Source organism: Struthio camelus, chromosome 7, assembly GCF_040807025.1.
Source record: "Struthio camelus isolate bStrCam1 chromosome 7, bStrCam1.hap1, whole genome shotgun sequence".
In the NCBI taxonomy this organism is placed as follows: domain Eukaryota; kingdom Metazoa; phylum Chordata; class Aves; order Struthioniformes; family Struthionidae; genus Struthio; species Struthio camelus.
Genome location: NC_090948.1, coordinates 39,775,111 through 39,801,887, shown reverse-complemented (window position 1 = coordinate 39,801,887; position 26,777 = coordinate 39,775,111).

Below are 26,777 nucleotides of genomic sequence, written 5' to 3'. Positions count from 1 at the left end.
AAAAAACAACTTGTCCTCTCCTAACATAAAAGCCCTCCTCCCCTGGAAAGAAATAAAAGCCAGAGTGAAATGAAGGTAAATGCCAGAGGTTTAAGTACCACGCTGCAGAGTGTGTTTTAAAGGTTACCTTTCAGGGGGTTGAAGAGAGAGCGAGTGATGGAAAGGAGAAGAGTTGGAGCACTTCCCATTGCGAGGACCACTCCAGCTCTTAATGGATTTTTATATCCCTGTCTGCTTTTCGTGACATTATTAAAATTGTTTATTTTTAATTCTTTTTTTTTTTTCCTTCTTCTTTCCTCATCTGGGTTTTAAGGAGGGGATGGGAGAGGGGCAGGAGAGCAAGCTCAGTCACCATGGCAATATCCAGCAGCACAGCGCAAGTCTGCATCACCGCTTTGGAGCAAAAATGAAGTTTTTTGGGGTGTTTTTTAAAAGAGGAAGAAAAGAGGCCTTGTCTGGGAGCACGTGCGCGCATGCGTCCACATGCCAGAACAAAAGTCACAGGATTTAATTGCGCGAGTGGGATGGTGATGTCTTCTGCCCTTACCTGACCAGGGTAAGGAAACGAGGAGCCTGCTGTGTGGTAAACACGTGGATGTAACGTGAATACCGTATGATAGAGACTGCTTGCCTGAAATCGAGCAAATATAGCCAAATTGTGCAAAAGCGTGCCAAAATTTATCTCTGTTTTATGGTATATGCCTTCAATCTACCTTCAGTGGATTGCCTCTTTGCCTCGTCAGGTCTGTGAGATACGGGTCATTATCTCCTCGAAGAGGAGAGAAAATTGCTCTTGGATGGCAGCAGGAGTAGCTGAAGAAAATCCGGCTTCAGCTTGCCGCACACCTGAGACCTCCCTGGGCGCGAGCGCCCGTCGTCTGCTCCAGCGCAAAGTCGACCTACTGAACAACGATCGCTGTGTCAGCCACTGCGGGTGGACTTGGGGCACGAAGCGAGAAGTCCTGGTCTGCTTGCAGCCAACAAGGGGCTCCTCAGAGAATCCCTTGCCATCGTCTTCACGTGCACAGCAGGATGGGCAGCACGAGGGCCACCGAAATACCCACGCGAGCTAGCTCTCGGGCAGCTTCGCGTCAGAAGAGCCTCCCAGCTCTTTTCCCATCAGAAAGCAAACCCGGCCCTGGCTGAGCACTCATCAGCCAGACTCCGTCGTGGCTTGAACAAGCTCAGAATTAGTTGGAACGAGCCGTCCATCCCAAGTGTCCCAACTTCTCTGGTTGCCCAGCATCTTGGAGAACCCTGCTTAAACCCAGCTCCAGAGCATGGCTTTTTTTTTCCTCTCTCTTTTTCGCTCTTTATATCTCAAATGCCTCATCCTCATGAAGGATGAAGGAAACCTAAAATCCTTTTAGATTTCTCCATGGGATAGGCAGGTCATGGGCTGGAGCTAAACTTGGATAGGAACCAGTGCTTTTGCTGGTCCCCTGTCCTTTGCCCTGTGCAAGCAGGACTGGATGAGAGATGTCCAGTGCTAATTGCCAGCAGCTCGGGGTCACTTTGGCAGGATTTGGTGTCATGCAATAGCCAGCTGCGGCTTCACGCCTCTCCAGGAGGGCTAGGGAGATGGCAAAGAGGGGAGATGGTCCTCAGCGTGGTGGAAATCTCTGTCTTTGCAGGTCCTGGCTTCCCTCTCCAGGGGCCCTGAGCAAGCTCTCGCGGGCGTCAGATGGCCTCACAGAAACAAATTATCGCCTTGCCTGGGGAGGTTAATGTAATTTCACTTACTGCTGCTTTTACCAGCCGTGCTCAGTGCCCGGGCCGGCGCCGGGGGAAGCCAGCAGTGATGAGCTCGGGGCAGGTGAGGCCCTTGCTCAATTTTACCCACTTGCAGCCCCGATGGGGAGGGATTTGCTGTAATCACAAGCACGCCTAGAGGGAGAGTTGGCAATCCTAGCGCTGGCGGCTGCATCCTGACCGCCAGGATGCGTAGCAGTAGGGACCCCAAAGAGGCACCTCCTGCCTCCACGGCATGTCTCAGTGCCCCTAGCAAACCTCGAGTCCACGTCCTTCTCCCCAGAGAATGAGAGCTGTAATCCCCGTTTTTTTGCCGGCCTCTGTCCTGTCCGCGGTACAGCGGTGCCCAGCTTTGTGTGACGTGAGTCTGCTCTCGCCGGCCCCGCACTGACGTTTTACACCGCTGCTCCGAGCTGTCCGGATGTGTCACCAGGTTCTGTTGTTCCAGCAGACGGGTGAGCAAAGAGCTAACTCGTTGCATTAAAACTTTTCAACTTTAGGTCTGAAATCTGTATTTTGTTGGCAAACAAGTGTTACGTCTAATAAAATAAACCTAATCTGTACTCCAAAGCTGTATTTTTTTTAGCTCCAGGAGCTCTGGTAACTGCGGCTTTGCTCTTATTTCATCACAAAGCCCAAATAAAAATGCAGTGGAAATGCTCAGAGAAAAGTAGTTGTCAAGACAAGCAGTTATTGGGAATATTGGGGGCTGAGGCGTGACATACAAGTTGCGCACAAATACGGCAGTGTAACTCAGCCACGTCCTTGCATCCAGCCGGGCACGTCTGGAACAGGAAGGACTGGACCTGGTGGGAAGGTGTTAGCCGTTTTTCCAAGGACTTGGAGATCCTTTGCGTGTGCGTGGGCAGAGCCTAGCGTCCACCCTTACTGAGAGCACGGGTACCCGCTTTCTTCTACAGCGCTTTTTTTCTGGCTTTCAGCGTTAGTTGCGCAGGAAGAAGGACGACTATACGATGTGTGGCAGGGTATATAGTTGGGTTTTGGTTAGCTTGCTTTGCCCCCTATCAGCCCTGGTATGGTACCCAAGAGACCCAAAATGGCACCGTATGAACATACATGCGTGCATGATGTACTTTGTGATTGCTTAATGCGGTAGGCGCCAGATTAGGACTTGCGTCCGTCGGCTTGGTTGATAATGCTGGTACAATGGAGGGGGTGGGGGAGGAAATGAAAGCATGGGAGAGATGGAGGTTTAATTGGACAATTCTCACTGAAGCATCTCCTGTTTAACCAGCCGGAACCTCACCTGCATCTTTACATTATTTTGCATGTTAACAAGGCCTGCGTCTTGCAAAGCGGCTGGTGGGGCATGAGGGGTTATTAGAGCTGGCAGCGCCGCTTCCACTTATCCGCCGGGGTAGAAGAGGACAAAACTGGCTGTTCATGCTCTCCTCCATCAGCCTTTCGTAAGCCAGGCACCTCGCATAGCGGCGACGCTTCTCCCAGGGCTGTTCCCGTATGGAGCTGGATCAAAACGCGGCCATTCGGGAGCTGAGGTGGCTCCAGCTTTGACAGCTCCATATTGGCACCTTTCTCCAGACACCTCCCTGTCTCAGCAACAGGCATCCCCTCCCTCAGCCAGCTGTACCTATCTCTGCTTGAGCTACGCTAGGACAAACAGTGTCCACAGAAGACTCACCACCCCTCCACGCCTGTGCCATGGAGGTAAGCCGTCACACCACTATCACGAGGTGGGTTTTGGAAGAGCAAATGCCATGCTGATGCGGGGAAGACGCACCAGAACAGGAACAGTCGCAGCTGGGCTGAAAAAACACCGGCTGGCCTTGAATCTCAGCATGGGTTGGGCTCTAGCGTCACCATGGTCAGGCGTTATCCACCACGGCAGAGGGAGAGATGAGACTCTCCCGTATAACCTCCACCAGAGCAAGCAATCAGGAGCCTTGGCTCTGTTCTGCCTTTTACCTTGTATTAGACTGATGAGTAATAGCTTGAAGCAGTTTAGTGGGAGCAGAATGCAGCAACCAGGACAACTAAAACTGTCCAGGCTTGTTTGTTTTTTCTCTCATTAGTTATCCAAAGTAACTTGATGGATGGATTCCTTTCTTCCAAAGCCAAGCTGGGCATAAACATTAAGCTGGGTGGGAAAGGTCTGCAAGAGACGGTCAGGGACAAATGCTAAAAGAATACATCATTGGCAGTTTCTGGAGTTCTTCCCGTCCTAGTCAACCTGACCTTCAGTTTTTTGAACGTTGTCCTGTGATTTGGTCATCAGTGCAAAGGCAAGCTGGTTGTTTTTGGAAGCAGAGCGACTTCCCCCTAGCCTTGAGAGAAATTCATGTTGCATTTGCCCCCCGCCTCCACCAGTTTTTGATCTAAGTACTTTATTTATCTTAGAAGTGATGTGCTGTTCGCAGGGAGGTTTTCAGAGGCCTGCCCTCTGTTCTCACCCTCAGAAAACATGTCCTGAAAAGATGTCACTCTGCAGGGAAGCAAAATATAAATGTGTTTATATGAAAAGCTGCAGAGTCCATCTGAGGGAAACAAACACCGGGAAGGTGGAAGAAGGTCTCAAGTTCTCCCATCCCCAGCATCCATAATACTTCTGGCAAAGAGTGGAGGGTCAAAGACAAAGCAGAGCTGTCAAATCCGCTCCCACCATACAACCTCCCAGTCCAGATATTTTTCACAGTGGCTTCTAGGACGGGAAGAACTTCAGTGGATCTATCCAAAATTCAAAATTCTCAAAATTACTGTTGCTAACAAATTACCATTAGCAATGGCAAGTTGTCTCAGATGATTCAGAATGACTCATAACAAGTCGCGAGGAGACTCCTTCTCTGAGCATGGTCACGGTTTGGTTTGACGTATCCTTTAACAGGTATCCTTTAACCAAAGAGACAAATTTGTCCCACAGGGAACCTCTCTGAAATGCTATCAGGTTTGCCCACGTGCGCTCTGATTTCTGCTTCAAAGGAAAGTGCTCTTTTGGACGTTAAAATGAACATTCATAGACCTCTAGACCTGGGTGGGAGATGCACCCGCAAAAGACTAACAGGTGCTCCGAGAGAAGCCGTGGCCACAGTTGGATATTTTCCGCTCTGAAATCATGTCCTGTCTCTTCCCAGGTCCTTTCCGTCAGCAGAAGGCCAGGGAGAGCGTGGTGTGTCTGCTCTGTTTCCCGAGGCAGATGCTCCCATGGAGGTGACTGGTTACTGCGCAGGCTGTTTCCTGAGCCACCGGATCCAGGTCGAGAAGGGGCTTTAAAAATCCCCAGAGTCCCCAATCCAGACATCGTTTTTAGCCAGATTTCCTAAGGAAATGGAGTTTGTGCAGTAACGCGTAACTGTCTGTCTGTCTGTCTGTCTGCCAGCACCCGCTTCACCCCCTTCCCAACCTGTGCGTGATTTAAGGCGCGTTGGATGGTCCTGCGAGGCGGGTGGTGGACGGGGCAGGGGCTGTACCCGGGTCCCGCTCCGGGAGCGACCGCGGCGTCAGCGGCACGCCCAGAGTGGGATACGGGAGGCTCTGTGCTGACGCCCGCTCCCAAAACACAAACCCCATTCACGACCAGGCGCCGCTGGCTCTGTTCCTCACAAAAGGACACGTCACACCCTGGCAATCGCCAGAGCCTTGGACTTGGGGACTTTGGATTTAGGTCAATATAAGCATGGTATTAATTTAGCCTCAGCAGGAAATGTTCCAGTCCCTCAGACCCATTTTTGGTCACCGGTAGCTCCTCATTAAACCTACAACACCCCATTTTTGGGGATGGGGAGAGAGGTCTTGACCCCAGCAAGCATGTGCTCAGCACCGTCCTCTGTGACGCAGCCGAAAGCCCAGCGCTGGCCGTGGTCGCCACCGTGACGTGGCTGCAGGCCTGGGCAGTACCGAACCTGCGCGGGCGGTGGGCACCTCCACGCTATCGGCAAGTCACGGCTTTGATGTGTCGCTACGGTCGCTTGCCAGAAATCAGGCCGTTCCCCTTTGCGGTCCGAGCGGTCGTTGTCCGCCCTCTCGGCAAACACTCCTCGCAGGCTGTGTGCCAGACATCCCCCCTCCAGAGCTGCTTTTGCTTGAATCCCAACCTTCTGCTCTGCTCACGAGCCCAAAATTACGTGGCCACCACCCTCCCACCCTTTTCCCCGTTACCCGCTGCAGGGCTCGGCTGTAAATGGAGAGCTCGAGTCCTGTTTCAGCACGTGCGAACTGAAACAACCGGAGCAGCAGCTAAAGTCCTGCCCTTGACTTCGCTGAAACCTAGTCAGGTAGGGCATCATCCGAAGCGCGCTGGAGTTGAGTTGCGAGACTCCCGTTCGGTTATGTAACCAGCCTCCATTGCACTTAAAAAAACGCGCTGGATTTGCACCGGCGGCGTGCAGCCCCGCTGCAGCGAAGGCCGGGAGCGTGGCGGAGGTGGCCCCCGGGCAGAGCGAGCGCCCCATCCCCTCCCGCTTTAGGAGGGCCCATCACAAAGCATCATCCCCAAGCTTGGGCTGCTCGCATCCAGCCGGAAGGACGGGAGCTGTGATTTGAGGCTCGCTGCAAATAGCAACGCGCCGGGAAGCGTGGGCTCGGGTGCCGTCCTCTCCGCCCCCCCCCGCCCACCCTTTCCGAGTCGAGGACCTGTCCGTCTGGCGGATACCCCTCGCAGCACCCCTGCGCGCTGGGGCGCTCCGGGGCCCCGCTGTTGGCAGGTATATCGCGGTCGGAGAGTCAGCTTTACCTTCACCAATGCCAGGTGTCACTCGGCAAAGGATGTTTCCCAGCGCTGGGCGGTGACACGCATTGTTAGCGAGGCCAGCCTGAATCAAGAAAAACAAGTGAAATGACACCCGGCGATCGGTGAGTCCTCCCCCTCGCTCATAACTCTGTCAGCCCTTTCAGCCGGATTGTCAAAATACGTTTGTCACAGAACAATTCCTGCTCTTTTTTCCCCCCTTTTTCAGACTCTGGCTGAACTCATCCATTTGGAACAAAACCCAATATTCATTTCCTCTCTGAGCAGTTTATTTTATTATTGGCTCACCTGCTCCCGAGGTTGAAAAGCTATAAGACTAGCTGGGTCTTCAAAATTAAATTCTGGGTTTTTTTCGGTTTTTGTTGGGTTTTTTTCTTCCCCCCACCCAGTCTCCCATATTCCATGGCTGCGTGTTACTGGCAGGGATTTGAAGATATATTTGGCAAAGGCACTTTCTGTCTGGGACTGGGATGAGCAAAACAGGAAGCCTATTTCTCTCCAAAGCAGCGTCTTTCCAAAAGCTTGGACAACGCTAGAGTAGGACAGACCTCGGTTGTACCGGGTACATCTTTTGCTGGCCAGAGGGGGTTAAGGGGAGCTGTTTTGGGGGGGGTCCACTAGATGTTGCACCTGGAAGATGGGGCTAAAAGAGGGAAACGTGGGTCAATTGGGGGCTTTCTGGGGAGGGGAAGCAGTTGCCTTTGCAGGCAAAAGGAGTAACGTGAGGCTGCGAGGGAGCCGCGTGAAAGCCTCCCTAAGGAAGGCCTTATGTGAAGGGAGCCTCTTACGTTAAAACAGGGTGGCTCTGCAAAGCTGGTGCTTCGGTGTAACTGTGTTGCAGGCTCCACCAAACAGCTGGCGTTTGGGGGCCAACCACCAGGTCCTGAAAAATACCTGGGAGCGGAGGGCTGCTGAAGCAGCGCACTGGGGGAGCCAACCATGCTCTACCCTTCCTGAGCCTAGAGACCTGTTGCCAAAGCTGTCCTACCTCCCAGGGGCTCTCGGAGGAGAATTACCAGCCAGACACAATCCATCATCTGCTGGAAGCTGTTTAACTCCCAGCAATGAATTTCAATAGGAACAGTTAAGCCATCGTTTGACCTGCTGGGAAAGCCTGCTCCATACGCCCTTCAGTGGTGGCAGAGATGCCTGAGTCGGCACTCATGAGCGGGAGCAGCTGGAGGTACTGGAAAGGTAGACAGCTGCCACGGGCGTCCAGCAGCCTCCGCATCTGCGCTGGAGGAGGTGGAGATCCGTGCCTCGGCGCTGTTGGGCTGCCTGGACAGCAGGCTGGCGCTGCTGGCTTTGCTTATTTTAGTTACAGGTCTTTTATGCGAATACCTGCTGGTCTACTAGAAAGATCTTGGGATGGGGAGGGAGGAATCCACCTGCCTCGTTGTATCTATAAGACCATCTCTCCCAAGCAAGACCCCAATGCTCCATGGGCTGTTCTGCTCCAGCTCGCCTGTCTACATCTTTTCAGCATGCAGACAGGCTGGGTGGCTTCCTGGTACACCCAAGACTTCTCATACCTGACTTGGGTGCCATTTGCATTTGAATATTTTGCCTCACCTTGCTTTGGGACACACACACCTGATGACAGTGGAAGGAGGGCAGATTTGATGGCTCTTACTGTGCGAGCTAGGAAAAAAAGGGGCTTGGGTGTTTCTCACGTGTGTGCTGATATGCAAGGAGATGCTGAGCGAGAGGGACTAGCTTCTAGGGATTTTGGAAAAACACCTGAACGCTTAGATGATCCTCAAACCCCCAAATCTGGCCAGCTGCATGGAGCAGACTGCTCCCTTCTTAGGCACCACCTGTATTGCCCCTAACAATAAAGCTGTACTACTGTCAAGGGCTTAGAAATACCCGATTAGACACTGCTGAATTAAACTCTCCACCTTTCTGCGAAGAGGTGATGTTATCTTCATTCTACAGATGGAGGAACAAGGCCCAAAGGTAGGAGCAGAACCGTAATCTCTGTTGACACCAGCTTCCACCTCCAGAGCAATATTCTCTACCTCATTTGTCCACGCTCTCTTTTTATTTTTATTTTTCCTTCTGCATGACTCCTTCGTGGGAATCCTGTCGGAGACATTTGCTCCCTCAGAGTTCCCTGCAAATGCTAAACGAGGTGCCAAAGCCAAAAGCTGACCTCATAGTTTCTCCGTAGGAAATAAGTTGCCAGCAATTGGTATTTTCACTGACCTCACGTCATGAGAGCTCTGCGTCCTGTCTTACCTGGAAATGCCAGCCACGAGACAAAGCTGGTGGCAGCAGCCAGCCTTTTTCCTGGAAGAAATATTTTTAGCCTGGGAACATGTTGCACTGGGAAGCTTATTCCTTCAGACAGTAATACCTTGGCCCTCCGGAGCAATTGCGCCGTCTCTCCCGTTGCAGTCAGCCTGGAGAAGCAGCCTGGCCGGCTGCGGGCCGGCGGCGAGACTACCCTGGTGCGTCCCCAGCGGGGCGGACGCCTCCAGTCCTGCCTGCCAGCCGGGGTCCCACGAGCGGGGCAACTGCAGCGCGCAGGTCAAGGTCGGGCACGTGCTGGAACAAGAAAAGCAATCGCAGCGGAAAATGAGAGGGAGGGGAAGCGTGAAGAAAACCTGGCGGGTGTCAGACTAGCCCCCTTCCCCACCCCGATTCTCGCTCACCTCCCCGACGAGGACGGTAGCGCCTGGCAGCCGGCCGATCCGTCCCGCGCGTTTGCCTTGCTGCTCTTGGTTGGGGCTTGTTGCTGCCCGTCCCGTTCCAGGGGGCTGCGACCTGGCAGGTCACCCCGTCCCCGGAGAGCTGAATCCGGGGGGGATGCACACGATGCTCTGCCCCCATGCTAGCCAGGAGCCCGCAGCCTGCTCGGTCCTGGGGCTTTTTTTCAGCCCGGCTGCCATGCGGGGAGAGAGCTGCAAGCCAGGCGCGGGAGGCTGGGCAGCGATACGGTCTAGCAGGAAGGCTCCCTTGCACCCGTTTGCCTGCGCTGCAGCTAAATCAAGATCCCCTGCCACCCGGGATCGGCGTGCCGTTTGCCCAGGTGGTGCCAGGCTCTGCCCCGCGCTGCCGAGACCTTCCCCGCTGCGTCGCGGCGGCCGGCAGCCCCCTCCGGCTTGCCCGCCTTGCCGGCGCGGCGGGGCGGTGGAAGAAGCCGCGGACCCGCTAGGAGCGCGGCCGAGTAGGTGATTATTTTATTCTTTGGGGAAGGAGAAAGTAATTTCCATGCGGCGCTCTCTGGGTGTACCTGGAGGGCGTAGCTGATGAATAGCACTGGTTTACTTGCCGCAGGCTGCGCCGCGCAAAGCTCGGGAGAGTTTTTTTTTTTTTCCTGAGCTGCTCCATTAACACAAACAGACAGCAACGCTGGCTGCTGACACCAGGGTTAATTAAATCCATCTCTCCATCAATTCTTATTCAACTATTATCGATGGTCATTAGATCAGCGACAAAGTGACAAGCAAGCGGTAATAGACTCATCTTAACCCTTGCAGCGCTGGAGAAACGCAACCAGACCGAGTGTGGGTGGGGGGGGATGCTTCTCGCGGGCTCTGCTCAAACTATTGCTCCCGCTTGCAGCACCTGGGGCAGAGAGTCATTTTCCTAAACCTAGGGACACAAGTTTCCCTTGCGGTTCCCACCTCGGCTCCATCTTTGCTAGGATAATGAACCGGCACCAAAAGAAGAAGAAGAGGAAGAGGGCTTAGGCACTGTTAAGGGCGGTGCGGAGCTGAGCAAAGACAGTCGTCCGTATTGAGTCAGTGCCCTCGGTCTGTTGCTGGCGCTTGTAGGGGCGGTTCACCTCGGCCTGACGTGGGTGCCCCAGTTAGGTCAGGCGGACCGCACTGCGAAAGCCTGTCGGCCCCGTTGTCTGTGACGGGCGTCCAGGTGAGGACAGATCCTGCCCGGGGCTCTCCAATTTGGGGCTTATGGTTTTTCAGATCAGATGAAGTGTTTTTGCCTTCACATGGCTTTATACGCAGGTGTCTCCTGGGACGCTCCTGATAGACATGCCTCACCGCTCCTACTGCTCAGGCCTGTGGAGAACCTGCAAGCCAACAGGTGAACCTCATTTCCCTGGTCTGGAGGAAATAAAGGCACCAAACCCCTTTCCTGCTCCCTTTGTTTCTCTGCTGTTCTGCACGTCTGGAGCTTGAGGAGCTGCAGCTGAGCTCCAAGGCTGGGGCTGTTCTCCTGAGGAGCAGCAGAGTATTTGCCTGTGTCCCTCTCGCACAGCCCTGTTGCTGGAGGTCCCCGTGTGAGTAGCCCTGGCAGCAGGGGCCTATGCTTACCCAGTCTGCTGTATTGAGGATGAGGAAAGCTCCCAGTGCTGTTCTCCCTGGGGAGCAGACAGGGTGCTTTTGGCCAGAAAAACTCTGGTCCTTAGAAAAGGCCTTCAGGGAGCAGGGACTCCTCCTTAAGGAGGATGGTATCTGAGCACCCTCTTGGACATGAAGGTGTTTGGAGCCAGAGAATAGACCGCAATAGGATCTTGGACTTTGGCCTGGATTCAGGGCTTCTGGGAGGACTTCAGCGCTGGTAGCGTGATGTGGGACATATCCTGCTAACCTAAAGTGGAAATACAGGAGCTGAGCATATCTGTGGCAAAACTTCAGCATCGTCCTCTGGGGTTGTGGCAATTGAGGAACTTGGCACCACTAGCTGGAGTGTTTTGGGTGCGCAGGGCTATCACAAAGGCTGCTGTCGCAAACAAGGGCTCATGTTCTTGCTCCCAGCATCGATGACTGGGGAGCAGGGAAGGTGCTCTGGGGAAACTGCCTAGGAAAGGGTTAAATTAAGGCAGTGCTCTGAGGGAGCTACTTCCCAGTGGGAGCTGAGTTCCTTGGGGGGGGTGGGTCTGGGGACAGCAGGCTGTGCTCTATGGTGTGGTGACATGTGGCCTGGAAGCAAAAAGTTGTCGCTGCCACGTCCTCCTCCTGCTCACTGTGACACGGAGGCAGAAGGATGCTCTGGGGCAGCTGTGTCCTGGGGTAGGTCTCCCTCTGGGAGCAGAAAAGCGCACTCTTCCCAAGGTGGCCTTGAACTGCAAGGAAGAGAGTCGCGGGGGTGATGCCACCTTTGGAGGAGAGGCTTGCAGAGCTGCTGTGAATGCCTAAGCAACTAAACAAACCACCAGAAAATTAGTTACTGGAATAACTCAGTCTTAGAGCCCTTCCTTGTTGCATGAATACATAGATAATTTTTTTTCCTCTTGTGCCAAGAAGAACCCATGTCCTGCAGGTTTTTTCAGTGCCGCTCTCGTTTTTGCAGTCGGGCTCGCAGGGTTGGGGAGGGGGAAGCTGCTGCTTCTTTCCTCTCTCTGATTAACAGTTTAAATGAGAACTGAAGGCTGCCGAAGGGCTGCAATACATTTTCACGCTTCTGTCGCAGCAGCCAACAAGACAGCGTCCAGCACTCCTCAAGGTCAGTCACAACCTTCGAGTGACATTCCAGCTCGCCGGGGGAGTGACGCTTGTGTCCCACGGTTGCTCCTCTGTGGAGCAAAGGCAGAGTTTCACGGGGACCTCTGTGACTATGCCTTTAGTGGTGACTCACATGGGACACATGGCTTGCCTGCTGATGGGCAGGTCTGCCTTGCTGCTGAATGTAGGGAGGACTGTAGGGTTTAAACAGCCTGAACTCAGAAGCCAGGAGTGGCGGTGGATCGCTCAGTGGACTCAGGTTATGCATAAAGCAGTTTGTATCGAAATCGCTACCAGAATATAAATTGGCGGTTGGAACAGGGCCTGGCGTGTCTATGGACCGCTGGTGGGCTGGGGAATGATGGCAATAAAACAAATGCACAATTCTGCACAAAAGTTGCAGGCAAGCAGCCAGCATGTGTTTAGCCTGATTTTTGGCTGGTCGTAGGTTAGACCTTGGTGGTCCATGCAAGTCTTTCCAAAAACTTAAGGTAGTCTTTGGAGCTTTTATGCAAAGGTTAAGTAGCTCTTTGATTAGAAAGGGTGAGAGAAACTGCTTCAGGTGACGCTGCAAAGCCACTGCTGTTTCATGGCTGATGGCATTTGGGGTTGGATTGGTGGGAGTGCTCTAGGCCAGAGTTTTTCCTGCTTTATGCTTCCTACACAATTAAAGTTAAGAATTGCCACCAAAGACCTGTTTCCAGACTGGCATGTAGGAGCTTCAGATGCCTGTTGGCTCTCAGTGGAGGCTTGCTATGACTTAATGACCCAGCATGGTGCAAGTAAATTATGAAAGGGCATATTTATTACCACTTTCTCCCACTTCTGATCTTTCTTGCTCTTTTGTCTTGTTGGAATCGGGCTGGCCACAGAGGTAGGGCACGACCAGGCTGGGGAGCGGGGTGGGATTTGTCTGGAGAAGCCTCTTAAACTCTCTACTTCCAGCCTTTACCCAGAAGGTTTAGATATGCTTGTAACAGCACTCAGATCTCCTCTTCACATCACAATGGTCCACGTGCTGTGCTATGTAAAGTGCTTGTTCTTGCAGGAATGCTTCACGTCTGTTTATGGCAATAGTTAATAGCGGTGGTGCTAGTTCGCCGCTCTCAGGTATACGGTGTGTTGCTTCTGTGTCTTTGCAGGGTTCACCGATCTTCTCGTGCACTGCTAAGAGCTTTCCCCGTGAAGCTCTTTACATTGGCTTTTAACACCTGCGGAAGCTGCAACATGCTTGAGAGGCAATGAAAAATGCCTGACAAGTTAGGTAAACCGTTCATTGTTGGAGTCAGAAAATTGGCTTCGTGCATGTCCGTGGCTAGGAAACCAGTTGGGACGCTACAAGGCCTATGGGTGGCAGCCTGCGTGTGTCCTAACATAACCCCGCCACTAAAGAAGGACCTTTTGGGTGTTGAGCGAAGGCTCTGTCCTTGCCAAACGTTGACCTCTTCCAGGGTCTGCACAAGGATGATTTCTCACCTCTTTCATGCGGTGGTGAGACACGCAGATCAATGGCACCTGCTGCCTGTGGTGTGCTAGTCTCAAGGCTGCCACGGCCATGAGGAGACCTCCCCCATCGCGTACCCTGCATGTGGGGAAGATCTTCCCTTTGATCTTCTGGCTGTTGCCCGGGTCCTTTCTTTGGAGAAGCCAAACCTTGTTTCAGGCCCTGAATGGGACATCAATGAGTGGGCCAAAAAAGGGGGGTGGGGGGCAGCTCTTTCCCAGTCACAGCAACTGGGGCAGAGGGAAGCTATAGCGCTCTGATATTCTTCTTGCGTACGTGTCTGAGGTAATATATTTTTTCCTGCTCCTTGCGTGAAAGAACGCAGGATGGGCATGTTATGAGATGTCCTTTGTTCCTGAGCTCAGTAAAATAGCACTGAGGGGGAAAGTTGCTTTGGGCTCAAGCGCATTGCCTCAGGCTAACAGCGGAGCTAAGAGGAAGAGAAATTGTCCTCCTAATCGCAGACCTCCGTGTCTTCCTTTATGCAGCAAAGTGGCTGGTTATGCCTTGCAGGGAATCTTGGTTTTGCTTGAAGAGAGGAGTGGAGGATGGTGAGGAGGTCCTGGCGCTGTTTCCCCGTGGAGAGCTGATGCCCCAGAGAGCCCGGCTGGCTGTCGGGGCTCATCCGGGAGGGCACAAGGATCTTGCCCAGCTTCTCCCAGCAGTGAAGCTTGAAAGCGGCCCCGCTCCCACTCGAGAGAGCGGTTCTGCTGGCCAGCTTAAGAGGCACACGTCCCTCTCTTCCCCAAGGAAGAAAATAATTGCCATATTCATTTGTGGAGGGAAACAATTACTTCATTCATGACATGAAGTCAATTTTTTCCCCCCGTCCTGAACCAGAGGGAGCCCTGTACTGACAGAGGGAATTTCAGAGAAAGCCAAAACAAGACTGGCGTTTGCGCGCTGCAATTACAGGCAAAAAGCCGCCGGTGGTGGGGTGGTTCTTTCCCTCGGTTTTTGCACATCAGAGCAGACAGAGCATAAAACGTTCTAGCTTCTCCAGTTCAGCAGGGGGAAGGGGAAGGAAAGGTCTCCTTTAACTCTGCCAGTTTTACCTCTCGCTGCAGTGCTGCAGTTGGGACGTCTGTGGGAAGAGGGCTCCTCTTCCCCTGCTCAGCTGTGGCAGCGGGTAGAGGACTCGAAGGGTAGCTTGAAGGAGTGGGTTCTTCATTTAGCAGGGCCAGGAGAGGCACAGGCAGGCACTTAACACAGGTTAAACAATTTACAGAGATTTGAAAAAAGAAAAAGGCTAGAAGGCCTTTCTGCCTGTGCCAGTGATGGGGTCAAATCTGAAATCTATTCCTCCGGAAGATCAAAGGCCCAGCCTGGGATTTCGGCCTGAGCAGCACGAATCACTGATGCGCTCTACGCTTGCATGCGGGATGCACGTGGACTCGCTTGGCCGGCAGCGTGGGGAGGAACAGGCTTTTTTCCTTTGGGCTTCTGCAAACGGGGAAACGAGGGTGAGGTACCTGCCAATCCCGAGGGTGAGCTGTTGCAGGCCAAATCCTCCGCGCGTGCTCTGACCTGGCTGCTTAGAGCCCGTTTTGGCCGGGAAGGGTGCAAGCCGTGTTGGGTGGTGCCGTGTGATGCTGCCTGTGTACCCCAGCAGGAGACCAGGCACCTTGCAGCCTTCATGCCCCAACCTTCAGCCCCTCTGGGACACCCCAGGAAGCTGGACACTGGGGCCCCTCTCTGCCACAAGATCCTGTTTCTGGTTTGAGCCTGGGAATGCATCCGCTCCATGGCCAACGGGGCCTCCGGGAGCCCCGGGGCAGGAGAGAGGGTGACCTGCTGGACGTATTGATGGGCCAGGCTGGCAGGACCAGCCTTAGTCGCAGCAGATAGGCCCGAGCAGATAAACTACAAGTCAGTGTCTTTTGTCTGACTCAGACTACCCTGAGCAGTTTCCGAGGGAAGCCGGGAGGCAGCCGGTCGCCTCCCAGCAGAGCCCATGCGCCGGAGCCACCGTGCCCATCAGGGTCAGCAAGGAGGGCAGTGGAGGGGGAGGTGGTATTTGAATAGAATAATTGATGCTAAATTCTATGGAAAAGGGGAAACCAGAGCTGGGCGGTTCTGTAAACATATCTATTTTTCACAATCTGCACCAAAATGATTGAAGCTGGTGTCAAGGGTGATATATGATAGAAAATTGGTAAAAGATTGATGCCGGGGGGATGAATATTTCAGGAGGCGCTGTATACTTTGTACAGCACGCTCCTTAAATCTTTAACCAGTGTTGGATAACCTTGAGAGGGGTGTTTATAAGTTGATTTTGGGGCGGGGATGATTTAGGGTCTGCCGTGTCCTGGGGAAGCCCTGCGGGTGATGCCGCGTGCAGGGTAAAAATCCTCGAGGCTGGTGCATGCTGGACCTCGGCGGGCTCCAGGGCCAAGGGCAGGCGATGAAGGTCCAACCGGCTTCGCTGTCCTCCTTTCCCATGCCGGCCGCTCCGGCAAGACGGAGAAAGAGGGGAGGAAAAGGCACCTGCCCTCAGCAGGGAGGCTGCCGCCGTTGGAAAGAAAGGTAGGGAAAACTGGGGTTTTGGAGAACTTCAGAGGGTCCAAGCACTGGAAAAAACCAAGCTGGAGATATGAAAAATGACGGCGGGGAGGGGAAGCTCGAAGCGGTTTGTAGAGACGCGTGAGTGGAAAAGTCCTGCTGGCTCGTAGCTATTTTGAGGTAAGGCGTTAATTGAGGACCACAGGGAAAACAATAAAGCTGGTCCCGAAATAAAGGCTGTCAAAACATCGTTGCTAGGAGTGAGTCTATTATAGCGGCAGGGCGGGTTTTTTTTAATTTAATTTAATGTTTTCCCTTATTGCTGAAGCGGGAGCTTCCGTTAGCTTCAAAGCCACGGTGAGAGGACCCCGAGTTTGGGGGTTTTGGGGAAGTGTTTTGGATGCGAGCGAGCTCCTCGGGCAGGGGAGGTGGCAGGAGCTCGGCCCCGCTGGCGCGTGGCCGGGCAGGCGTTGGACCTAGCGCTTTTCAGTGGCGTCTAGAAGATGCCTCAGGGGTTCTCCACGTTTGCTGCTCCAGAGATGTGCTTGTTTATTTTGGAAATTAGCAGTGCCTGAGCTTCTTATAACAAAACCTCTAAGAAAGTAAGTTTTGTGGGTTTTTTTTTCCTTTCCACGTGGCCACGGAAAGTGGTGTGTTTGGATTTTCGTGTTTATTTTGCTTCCAGGGTGGGGTGAGAGGAAGGCCCTCTTGCATCACAAGCCTTTTTTTTTTTTTTTAAAAAAAAAAGAGTGCTTTTGATGTTTCATGAGCAAAACCTGTGCTATTGTAACAACCGGGCGCCCGTTTCCAGGAGCAGGACCTCCTGCGGTGTTAGCTCTCGGCTTTGCCCTCGGAGCCGGTGCCTGCAAAGGGTCGCCTTCAGAAAAGGATGGTGCCTCTTGCCCGGCTCATCCCTGTGCTGGAAGCCCCAGGTGGAAGCGGAGCTGAAAGATTTACCCCTCTCCCACCCTGCTCTGCCTTGCCATAAACAAGTGGTTTATGAGCCTAAAAAGAAAAAAGCAAGCAAGGTGCCTGCTTTGCCTCTTCCACAGGGTTTTCGGGTTGTGCCCGTGCTGGGATTTCTGATCCCCATGAAGATACGTGTTTTCCTGCCCGTCAATAAGACCTTGTAGTATTTTTGCTCTTTTTGGCTCTTTTCTCCTTGGAGAGCTCGCGGCGCTGAGCCTGTGTCCCTGTGGTGCTGCTGGCCTTTCGGGGACACGGCGGGGATCCCTCCTGCGACAATGCTGGCAGCTGCCAAAGGCGTTTTTGGATTTTTTTTTCTTTTTCCACCCACACAGAGAGCTGCAAAGTGAGACCCTGAGGCATTCACATAGCACCACGGCGTCTCTCAAATTTTTTTTTTCGAGCTATATTTTTCATTTTGCAGTGTTCAAACACCATCTGCTGTTTTGTGTGGTGGCACTCTCGCAGAAGGGGGTCATTTTTAAGTGTAAATTGCTCTTTCAAGTCAGTATCGACAGTATCGAGGCCTGAAATGCTTGGGGAAGTCCTGCAGCAAATGCAGAAATCACCACTGCCTTGTTCTCTAACGGCCATCCGGCTCCTGATGGCATGGCTGCTCCGTTTCTTACCTTCCCACCAGGAAGACAAGCTCTCACTGTTAGACTCCCATGCCCCCGGAGACAACCAGCAACTGAGGTCCTAGTTGGGCACTTAACTCAAAGCCCTGTTTAATGGGGCTGAAATACAGGATGGGGGGGGAAAAAAAAAATCCCTCATCACTTTGAATCAAGGCCAGAATTGCATTGCCAAAGCCACTTGGGCCTGTAATGATAAATTGGTAATGTTGCCTGTGGCATATGTAACTTACGGAGGAGCGTGGTTATCTGGAGCTCCGAGGCATCATCTTATAGGCAGTAATGGATGCGTTTGGCCAAAACCAGGGTAACTGGGCAAGCTCCCCCGGTCAATCCCCTGGGCACTCGCAGGGCTTGTTTCAAGGTGAACAAAGCAACAGCAAATACCTGGTGAAGAAAGTTAGCCTGATCTGTAGCGCTTAAACAAATAAGATTAAAATAATTGCTGCAGACGGGTGGCTGCTCTCCCATTTCTTGTTATGGAGTGTCACCAAGATGTAATGACTGCAGCCGCACGGCCCCTTGCTGTTTCAACATTAATTTGGTATCTCATTTCCAGCTATCACCTTATTTATTCTGGAACTTTTAATTTATGTCAGGCCAGGTACGCCAACTGTCCCAATTATGCAGAGGTCAGGGAGCACCTCCTGCAAACAGCATGCAAATCCACGCCGAGCGCCACACCAGCCTCTTCCCCAGGAGCTCCTCCTGGCGCCGGCAGGAGGGTTCGGGCTGCTGACGGGGAAGAAGCGCATGCCGCAGGTCCAGGAGCAGATGCAATCCTTGGATGGTGCCTTTCCAGCCTCCAGCAAGGTCTAGGGAAGCAAACAATGCTCTTTTTCCCCTCCTTTCAATTTTTTCTCTCTTTTTTTTTTCCTGCTTTTCTAGCTTCTTGCTGGCAACACCAGACATTGTACTTTGACGAGTTAATAAACATCTCCCTTGGGAATTAAGGAGCTCCAGCATGCTCAGGTTTGCCATGTTTTAAGCCTGACTAACAAGAGTTTGCAGAGCAAGAGGCTTTCCCCCCCACCCTCAAAAGCTCAATATCTCACATTTCAGGCTTCTCCCCGAAGCTGCTTCACTTCTGTGGCTTGCAGCTCTAAAAATTGTAACGCTTCAGTGCTATCTCCCAGGTGCTAACCTATCACTCGCACCTCTCCTAGTCTTTTCTCTCCGCCCATGCTCCCCTTCCCAACCCCAAGTCTGCTTTTTCGGTGCCATTTTTTTGAGTGGTCCCTGCTCTCCGGGGAATAGAGAAGCCACAAGGGGAAGGTCACTGCATGGTCTAGGGCAAGGCACTGTTGAGGGGCCGAGCAGAAGGGACGCCCCGTGACTGCCCCAAGCCCGGTTGCTTCCTCCGTGTCTTTCGGCAGGAAGAAATGAGATCCTGGACGTGGTGCAAGGCAGGCCCGCGAAGACCACGTGCAGTCCGGGGAGCTAAATTGCTGGTTTGAACTTGTAGAACATTATTGCTCGTGAATTATGGATAGTTATTGCACCTTATGGACAATAAATTATTGAGCTGACACGCTGGATGGAGAACAAGAAGATGGTGCTCTGTTTACGACAGGCGGCTCTGATGCGTGGTGCCTTTGGGGGGGGGGAAGGTGGGGGCAGGTTGTTTTTCTCTGCTGTGAGCAAGATCATCTCCGCCTGGAGCGGCAGGAACAGCAGGTCTCTGCCCACTGCCAGCCACTGAGTCACTCGCGAGGGCAGCAGCAAGCACAGCATCAGGAAGCAGCATCCCAGGGGAATTTTCCCTCTTTTCTGCTTGCGAGGCAGATTCCCGAGTGAGATTCCTGAGCTTCCCCAGCTTTCGACCCTGGAGGCTCACAGCACCTCAATACCGCCGAGGAGCGCTCCAGCCCTACTCCGACATATCACCCATGTTGGGAGGGGGAAGGGTCCTGCTGACCGTGACACGATGGAGTTGGCTTCGGACTGCGATGCCACCACAAATTCCAGCAGGAAAACCATGGGTAAGAGTCTAAGCAATACCAAATGACACGTAGCTCCTTGCTGTGACAGCCCCTGAGCTGACCTTCCTGAGCACGATGTGTTGCAGGTGAGTAAGCTGCAGCAGAAGGAAGCCCAGTGAAGCTGGCCTCAGGGTGGGAGCGGGGCCTCTTCCCATCTTGATAGCGTTGGAGGTTGCCTTTGCTTGCAGAAGGGGGAAAGCTTTGCTTAGTCTTTTTGGTATACATCCGGCTGTGCAATATTTGTGCTGGAGAGGGAAGATAATGCACGCTAACCAATTCTGTAAATGTGAGGGTGCCTTTTAAACACCGGTGTGTACACAGACGCAAGAAAGCGGCCGGCCAAAATGTTAGCAGGAAGGATTTGATGGGGAACCTGGCCATGCTTCACCAGCTCCAGGCTGGGAAAAGGGGCACCACTTTTCACCCATGCGAAAGGAGAGGGCTCTTTCCAGGGAAGCTGGTGCCCGTCTTGGCTGTGAATGGGACTGCGGGGCCATCTCATCGATGCTCCCGTCGTGCGCAATGTTGCTGCTCCCCAACGTTTGCTGCAGCGGCTGCTCCTGGGCCAGCCGGGGACGGGAGCGCGGAGGTGACCCGTGCTCGGTCAGCTCACCCGGAGCGCGGCCGGCAGCTTTCCGACGCTCCTGCCCTATCTTCCCAGAGCAGCTGCCTGAGCGGCTTGGCAGGGATGGGGATTTGGCATCTCTTTGAGGTGGTGATTAATCACCTCTGGTGTCCGCTGCGGACGATGGGGGACAGCAGGAGCAGCCACCCTTTGCTTTCTGAGTCCGACTATGTTCAGGCTGCAAAGAGGGGATGTGGGATGGTCTGGGGAAAGAGGACTGGCATAGCCAGCTGGATGAAGAAGACTCATGTCACCGCTGCCCTGCTTCACGTGGAGCCACTTGGACGGCTGCAAGCCTGCAACTGAAACGCACGTGCCTTCGTGCCTCTCTAGGCGTGCGTTACGCAGCCTGCCCTGCACCGGGACAGGGGCATCGTATGCTCCGTGCCCTTCTCTGCCTGTCCACAAGGGCCTGCAGCATCGGTCAGGTCCTGTCTGAGGCCAGAGAGCCTCCATAAACCCACCAGAGGATCTGGGGAATGGTTTATCCAGGTGATAAGACATGGGATCTATCAGTCTCGCAGAGAAGTGCACTGGCTCAGCCAGGCCATCTCTCCTCGCCGCCCGGGCAGTGGCGGTGGTGGTCAGCACGTCCGTCGAGACCCTCGGCTGACGTACGGCCTGCGGCTTAGGGGCTCCCTGTGTGGGGGGTGCTCCAGCACGTTTAACAGCCCTTGTCAGACCTGTGCCCCCGGAGTTTGGCTAAATGCTTTCAGGGGCCCATTTAGGCGCTAGGTCTCCATAGCATCCTGTGGCAATGAGTTCCATAATTTAATCATGTGTGGCGGAGAAAAAGGGCTGCCTTTTGTTTGGCCTTAAATCTGCTGCCTGATAACGAGATTTGGACACTCCTAGTTCCTGGGTTGGAAGAAATGGGGAATTATCACTGCCTGTGCACCTGCTCCACATCGCTGCTGGTTTTGTCCTAGCCCCCTGCATGTTTTCTTTCTCCTCGCGCCCATTCATGCCTCCTGGCAATTTCCCATTCCTCGGCCAGCCTGACCTGGTATCGCACGAGGGCCTGGACCAGAAAGGGCTCTGATTTGCCTCGCTGTTGTGTTTATCTCCACCTCTCTCATGCTCTCTTCTTTTATAAGTGCGGGAGAGATGCTCTGCAGGCACGGGTGGTGCAGATGCCGACAGACGCCCTCAGGAGCTAACCGTGGCCTTGGCACAAACCCCCAAAGCCTGACCCACCCCCTCTGCTATTTTTAGGCTGAGGGCACTCGCTCAGTCCATGCATGCACGTGCAGACTGATACTTTTTGACCACCCTGGGTGCTGAGTCCCATGTTCCTCCACACAGGCCCAGCCCAACCCCTTGCAATGTGCAGAGCTCGTAACCCAAGTATCCGGATGACCTCTCGGTAATTATGTCATAATGGGAAGCATCACCACGCTCCAGCTGCATGGGTCCTACAAGTACGCCAGTTTGCCACGGAGGGGGTCTCCAAATTACCAATGCTGATGGAGGAGTCATGGCGAAATGGTGAAAAAGTAAGAACCTGAGGACCATGTGAAGCAATTGCAAGGAAGAACCCAAGGAGTTACCGAAATGTGGGACTGCAGTGCACTGGCAGACTGGGGCTACAGAAGGACAACACTGAGCTAGGGATCATCTGAAGAAGGTAGGCTCCTCACACCTGTCTAACGAGGCCTGCCCATCCCAGGGGACTGGCTCCCACCTGCATCCCCCTGTGTGCCAAGAAAGGAAGGGGTGCTTTGAGCAGAGACCAGCTGCCCACCTCAGAGCAAGCTGGCCTGTGTGCAAAGCTCACGGGGTCCCCTGCCTGTTTCCCTCCCTGGAGATGGCCAAAAGGTGCTGAGAGGTAGAAAGAGGGCAGGGGGGAAGATGGAGAGAGCGGGGGGCTGTGGTGGCTGCTCCCACCACCCCTGCTGGCTGCTGGACCGGATTTCCATCATCATCTCTAGCACCGAGAAGGCTCTGGAGTCGGTAGAAAGTGAAGTGTTTTCCCTAATCGAATCACACGCTAGTGTCACAAGTGAAGTCCTGCAAAGCAGAATGAGCTTGGGAGCCAGCGAACCACGAATGCCACCTCTCCCCATCCCCACTGCACAGACTGTGCCTTCCTTCTTGCTCGCTCTCGTCCAGGACCGAGCTGGAGCAGGGGCTTGGAGGTCCCACCTCAGCCCTCCCGCTGGGCTGCAGCATCCTCTCTCTCTGCTTCCTCGGCACCCCACAGCAGTCATGGGCTGAGAGCTGCATCTGGAGGAAAAGCAGGCGTTCCCTCCATGCTCCCATCAGCCGTGAGCCTGCTGAGGAGACATAACACACACTGGGTGTCCACGGGCCCGAGGATTTCAGGAGATGCACCTGGTGCTTCCAAATGTCTTTGGGGATGTTCTGCCCTCAGTTTAATGTACGCTAGTCATCTCTTTGCCAGGAGCGTCTCCCTCCAAGCAGGCACTGGATATGCACTGTGTCTCCCTGAACCAATGGGTCTCTTCCACCCTTAGCTTCCCTGAAGATGCTCCTTCATCTCCTGTGCCTCGCTCGACTTGCTTGTGAGCACCCGCCCACCGGAGCGCAGGTGGTTTTGCTCCTCCCAGCTCTGCGAAGCAGGCAAGTGGTCAGCCTGGAGCTGGGAAGCAGGAGGACGGTGCCTTGCCTCCATCTCTGTGGCCCAAGTCAGAACGGGTGGCAGCTGGGACCATCATCTCCAGTGCGGCATGAGAGATGTCGTATAGCTGGGGAAGGCAGGGTCAGTGCTGAGCGTCTCCCTCTCGGAGGACGCGGGAGTTACTGATGGAGGTGGATGTTTCTGAGGAAGCCCTCCCTTAAGTTTTTGACAGTACATCAAGTACATTGCTGCCTTCAAGCGTCCCCAAGTAGCTGCACAGGGAGCAAAATTAGCAGCCAAGGAATAGGAGTCGCAGGGTGGCTGGGTAATGCCGAGCGGATAGGACAGCCTGGGTCGGCCCGGATGCCCACCGGCCGCAATCTACCTTGCAAAATACTCCTTGTCCAGCACCGCCGGTGAAGCAAGTTTTCCCAGGGCATGAGTCAGTGTAGCCCGGTGGAGGTCAGCGCAGGGATGTCAGCTCTGCCGGAGCGTGATCAAGCCCTCAGGGCACCGGCGTGTCGATCTGTTCAGCAGAGCGATGGGATCGCTCTTGCTGCGTGATCCCAGCGCTGGTGACGGGGTCAGGTGGGTGGTCTAGAGCAGTACGGTGCACGGAGACGTCCATCAGTCAGCACGGCAGCGACAAGGAGGCGCGAGAATACCATCTGCGCTGGAAATCATCCCAGCTTGCTTTTGTACCTGCTCCTTTCCCAGCTTGTGCCGAACGTGTCATTCCCCCGCACCTCCAGCTCCCATCCCACCACGCGCCCTCGCTCTCGCCAGCAGCCTCCTTAGGCGCGCCGAAAGCACGCGGGCGAGAAAACGGTCAGTAGTGGCCCAGCAGGGAAAAAACGAAGCACCGCCAAACTCGGCGTTTAGTTCGCGTGGGGCTTTCTCAGTGACAAGCTCCCTGTACAATCACCCTTTAAAGAAAGAAGAGTGACTTCAGCTCGTGCGGTGACCCGGAGAACAGAAGCGGCTATTTGTGGACCACGGCGAGATGCGGCAGGGGCCGGGTGAGCCTCCCGCGGCAGCCGGGCCAGCAGCTTCCTGGAGAGGTCGCTTTGTCCACCTTTAGCAATGCTTCGAGTTCGTCCCCTGTCCCTTCTGGGGAGACAGCTGGGAGCAGATTCCCGGGCACAGGAGCCAAGCTGGGGAAAGGCTACCAAGTCATTGTATGTGATGGGCTCCTTCAGCCGCCACCGAGACACGCTGCTGTTTGGCCACCGTCACCTCTGGCAGAGGCAGAGCAGGCGAAGAGCAAAATCCTAATATGGCTTTTGGGAAGAATCCTTCTCTCACACGGAAAACAACAAAAGTTGCCAAAAGTGAGGAAAAATCTTTCTGGCTGCTTCCTGCCAGCTTGTCGCAAGGGAACGCAATGAATTTTTGGCCACCTCTTTCCCCTCAGCCCCACGAGCCATGTCTCAGCATCGGCAAAATTATTCCGGTTGATCTCCAGGTGCCTTATAAATTATGAAATGCCTGTCCCCTTGCACTCGGCCCGTCCCAGCTGCTGCAGCGCCCCTGCCCCGCACTGAATTTGCACTTGGCCGTGCCCGACGGCCACCGCTCCTTTTGCAGGTGCTCAGGGTGCCTTGCAAGTATGTGGGCTTTTCCTGGTGACCGGACGGTGCTTCGGGTTTGCCAGCTTTTCCCCTGCGCTCCCCTGCAGCCTTCCAAAAAAGCAAGGGGAGAAACCAGCTGCCTGTTTTCCTCCAAGGAAAACCAGAGTCCGGGAGGACAGAGCGCTGTATGGCTGTAGCTCTCATGTGGCAGGGAAGTCCTTCCCTTCTTCTCGACCCTACGTCACCAACAGCTTTGCCTTGTACCACCTCTTCTGGTGTGCGCATTTCTTCAGACGCTCTCTCCTAACTAATGCCTAATTAGCTTGGAGCGACTGGCCTGATAGCGTACTTATGGGTAATGTGATGCAAATTGTCTTGAAGACCTGAGCGCCCCAAACAGAACAGACAAGAGCCTCCAGCTACCCCAGTACTCAGCTGCTTGCAGCCCTCCGAGTTGACCAAGGCTGCGAGTAGCACGCATGGATCCACGTAAGCCTGCCGGAGCACCAGAAAGAGGAGAGGTTTTAAAGGAAAGGGTCTTTGAAAAAAATATCCACCCTGTCCACCCAGTAGAAAATTATCTACACCATCAAGGACCTGTCATGTGAATTCAGTGCACCTGGGCCCAGCCTCATCTCTGATAGCTGAGATGGCTAATTAGGCGCGTGGTTGCTGTCTGTAGTCAACAGAAAGAAAAAGGTACTTCAGGAGGGCAACGCGGCCCCCCTAAGACCCAACCCGCCTCTGAAGTTTGGGAGGAAAAGACACCCGAGTCACCTGTGACAGCGTGATCGCAGCTGAAGGGAGACACGACCTCAGAGACTAAACAAGTGAGCCTTTGTCTCACCTACTGATTATGCTTTGGGAGTTTCCTCTATTTATTATGCAGTTGATTGTAATGAATCTTTTTTAACGCTTCAGTGCCACCCCTCTCGGCTCTGCTACAGAACAAATGCCTGACCCACAAAGCCCGTGGTCTGAACTCCTTTCTGGTAAAACTGAACTACCATGAAATGGCTGGTGATGCTCCACAGCGCGTGTGTTAGCACACGCTAGGAGCTGTTTTCTTCCCAGCAGCAGCTCGTGTGTCCCAGTAATGTATGCGGAAGTCAAGCCGTGCATCAGAGAGGTAAGAGGGTCCTTGCTCAGGTGCCACACGTGTCACCGGTGGGACGCAGGTTAGTGAGCTCCATGTAATCCAGGTGTCTCTCCCTGCTCTGGCTGCGTGTGCGTAAGCTCAGACTCGAGGAGGTAAAGGCAGCACGTTTCCCGAGAAGGTGAGGGACTTCAGAAAGTGCTGGACCACAAGTCACGGCTTGCATCACCCATTAAACCAGCCCCTTAAGGGAAGACCTTATCCCTCCCGTGCTCCAGAATGGTTTCTGCTACAAGATGATAGTTTCCGGGCTGTTGCAAAAACCCTCCTCCGTTCAGCAGGCTCCATGGTGGGCAAGGAGGGCCTCAGCAGGATCCAAAAGGGATGAGAGGTTGGCCGGTCACATAGAGCCCTTGCAGAAATCAGTTACGGGGTAATGCCCCTCTCTTTACCCTGGCAAGGCTGTTGCAGAAGGCTGGATTCATTTCGTCTTTCGTTTCTTCCCGATGGAAAACAGTTTGTTCTTTGGACCGAGGGCAGAGACTGCCATGAGAAGCTGCCTCTGGTGTGAAGAGGGGCTCGCAGACCCTCAGCAACATCAGTGTACCTGGATGGGAGCAGGTACTCCAATATGTGCAGTGCAGAATACCAAAAATTAGGCTCGTCCTCGGATGCGGCCTCTCCCCCCAGCAAAGGCTGGACCCTTCCCTTCCTGCCGTAACCAGGAGGCTGAGGCCTGTGCAACTCAGCGCATGTTGCGATCAGCTGCTGTGGGTGGTCCCACTGCACTGAGGATTTCATTGACCTGTGTAGACATGAGCCTCACTATTCACTGGGTCATTAGAGGAAAACTAGGGGTAATATGTAAACGCCTGGGGGGGGAAACAGCCCTCTGACTTAATGATAGTTTGTCATGCAATATTTTTCTCAAATTGCAAAACTGTGGTAGACTAACCATTAATTTGCATTGCTTTAATTCATATTTTGAATACCAGACAATGACTTAAATGCCACCAAAATTTAACCCACACATTCTCACTGGTGTCTAAAAACGTTCGGTACAAAACACACGCTTCGCTTCCAAAAGCAGGCGCTTTGAACGCCCGTCACCTCACGTGCTCGCTAATAACAATACCCGCACTTGTACCAAGCCTGTCTTCAGAGACGCTCAAAGTGCTTTGCGCACGGGCCTAAGTGTTATCATCGTCGTTTGATGAAAGAGCAGACGCCCACCAGTCCCCCAGCCCGCTCTTCCGCGCGCGGCGCTGGAGCCAGAGCCTCGCTGGACGCAGCCCCGACAGCCTTCTTGCTTTATGGCTTCCTCCTCCCATCGATAGCAAGTGCAAATTAGATTTTTTGCTCCGAAGCCTTATCCGGCACGTTTCACTGCTCTGTAAATACAGGCTAAAGCGCAGCGGAGCGTGGGATG